A 1,846-nucleotide genomic window follows, 5' to 3' on the forward strand; every position below is an offset into this window, starting at 1 on the left:
GATCTCACCGGCTAGTGAATGATCTGGTCGAGGTGAGCTGCGTTGGACAGAACCGAGACGGCAGCGTCTGTCTGGGGGTGCCTGCTCCAAGCGTGGGGTTTGACCTAGGTGGCTGGCAGTGTCCGTAAGTGAGAGGGAGGGAAGTCGTCATTGCTGCATGGGCTCTCGCTGACCTGGTTTGTTTGGGGTTTTTAAACAATTTTTTGAAAGTGTCATTTAGACTTGAGCTTCTGAATGCAAGACTGGAGTTGCTTTGAACAAGCCCTCATGTGTCTCAAAGAGGAGCCTTGTGCATCCTTGCACTGCAGCTTTATTTGAAATACTTACTCATAGATGCCTTGAAAGCTAAGGTCTCTGCATGCTGGCTTGCGGTTGGCTCTCTCTAAACTGCCTGAACCATGTTTTGGGCGTGTTTGTGACCTATATTAAATACACATTTAAAATGTGAGGCGTGCAAGACAAGCTTTTGTCTGCAAGGAGTGACACTTGGAGGGGGTCGAGGAGCTTGGCTTTGTCTTTCCTATTAGATCAGCTGTATCTTTTGCAAATGAAAGAGCTTGCAATCCTCCTTCTCTAGCTTTTGGGATGAAAGACTTTATTGAGTGGGGTCTTTGTAGAAATTTTGAAGGTGAATACTCTATTTCATAAGAAGTATGGGGATGTTAATGGGAGGGGAGAGAGCACCGCAGAGGGTTTCTCTGTCTTTGCTGCCAGCTGGTGTTCACTTTGGGGTCTCTTTTGTATGGTTCGCAGAAATTTTGGTCTCAGAAACATGAATGGACAGAGGGCAACACTTGATTCTTGGGTAAGCAGAGCAGATCCCAGGAGTCTGTCCTGTTATTGGGAGATGGAGGCAAGCCCGCAGCCTAGAGTATCTGAGTTGAGCAGAGCATGGTGTCTGACGGGGCCTGTGAGCAGGATTCTGCATGAACTGCACTGGGACTCCTGTGAGTGGTTCGAGATGCAGCAGGGAAGCTGTGCAGAAGCAGCTCTGAAACCACACAGCACTGAGAGGGGTAGCTCTCAACTTGGAAACAACTCAGCAATGAAAGTTTGTCTTCTAAAGTAGTATTAGAAGTATTTTTAGGAGTATTCTAAAAATATCCAATATGCTTGATGGCGGGAACAGCCATGCTCAAAAGGTGGCTTGTAATACACTTGAGAGAGGATGCCAAAGCGTACGAGGAACAGCGCTTTTGATTTCTACTGTGTTACTATCATTTGTGTAGACTACTGCTTATATCTACATGTATATCTTTAAATATTTACTATGTATTTAGTAATGTGACGGGTTTTTTTCTTGATGCGTATTATCAGTTCGTGGGTGCCTGGGTGGAAAATGAATTGTTATATTTATTTGACTCCAGTCGGCCTCCACAAATGACTGTGTACAGTGTAAACACTTGCAAAGCGAAGGTCAGAAAGTCAGGTTCGCTGGAGAGGCTAGTTTAATAATTACTCCCATGACGGTGCTGGGTTGGTGATGTTTGCTTTCCGAGTGGGTTTTGGTTTTCTTTTTTTTCTTACCCTTTTGCTGTTTCTCAAAATCTGGCTCTGAAGAGGCTCTTGGCCTTTTTTTTCCTTCGTGCTCCCTTTTTAAACAGGATTACTGGGTGTTCCCAAGGAGCGTTGGGTGGAAGCAGCCCCGTTGGCTGCTTTTGCCATCTGCAGTGCTGCAGCAGAAAACCTCAGAAGGGTCATGCGAGGAATGTTTTGGGTCAGCATTGTAATTTTTGCTCCATGCCTGCAGCTGCAGCCTCCCCCCACCCCCAGTTAATCTGGTGCCTTCTGTCAAGAAAAAGGCAGAGAGTTAGGAACGTCTTTTGCTGGGTTTTTTTTTTTTTTT

The 1,846-nt window shown here is 45.8% G+C and overlaps 1 protein-coding gene across 1 annotated transcript in view; it reads left to right on the forward strand.

The window, feature by feature from the left end:
• The first annotated feature begins 97 nt into the window (after window positions 1-97).
• The window catches only part of LOC109293656 (solute carrier family 35 member E2-like), an 18,025-nt gene continuing 16,276 nt past the window's right edge, over window positions 98-1,846 (forward strand). The window contains exon 1 of the mRNA XM_019511703.1: window positions 98-120. The gene's annotated coding sequence lies outside the window, so the exon portion shown is untranslated. The remainder of the gene's footprint in view (window positions 121-1,846) is intronic.

The sequence above is a fragment of the Gavialis gangeticus genome, unplaced genomic scaffold, assembly GCF_001723915.1.
Source record: "Gavialis gangeticus isolate Ggan-Ray unplaced genomic scaffold, GavGan_comp1, whole genome shotgun sequence".
NCBI classification, from domain to species: Eukaryota; Metazoa; Chordata; order Crocodylia; family Gavialidae; genus Gavialis; species Gavialis gangeticus.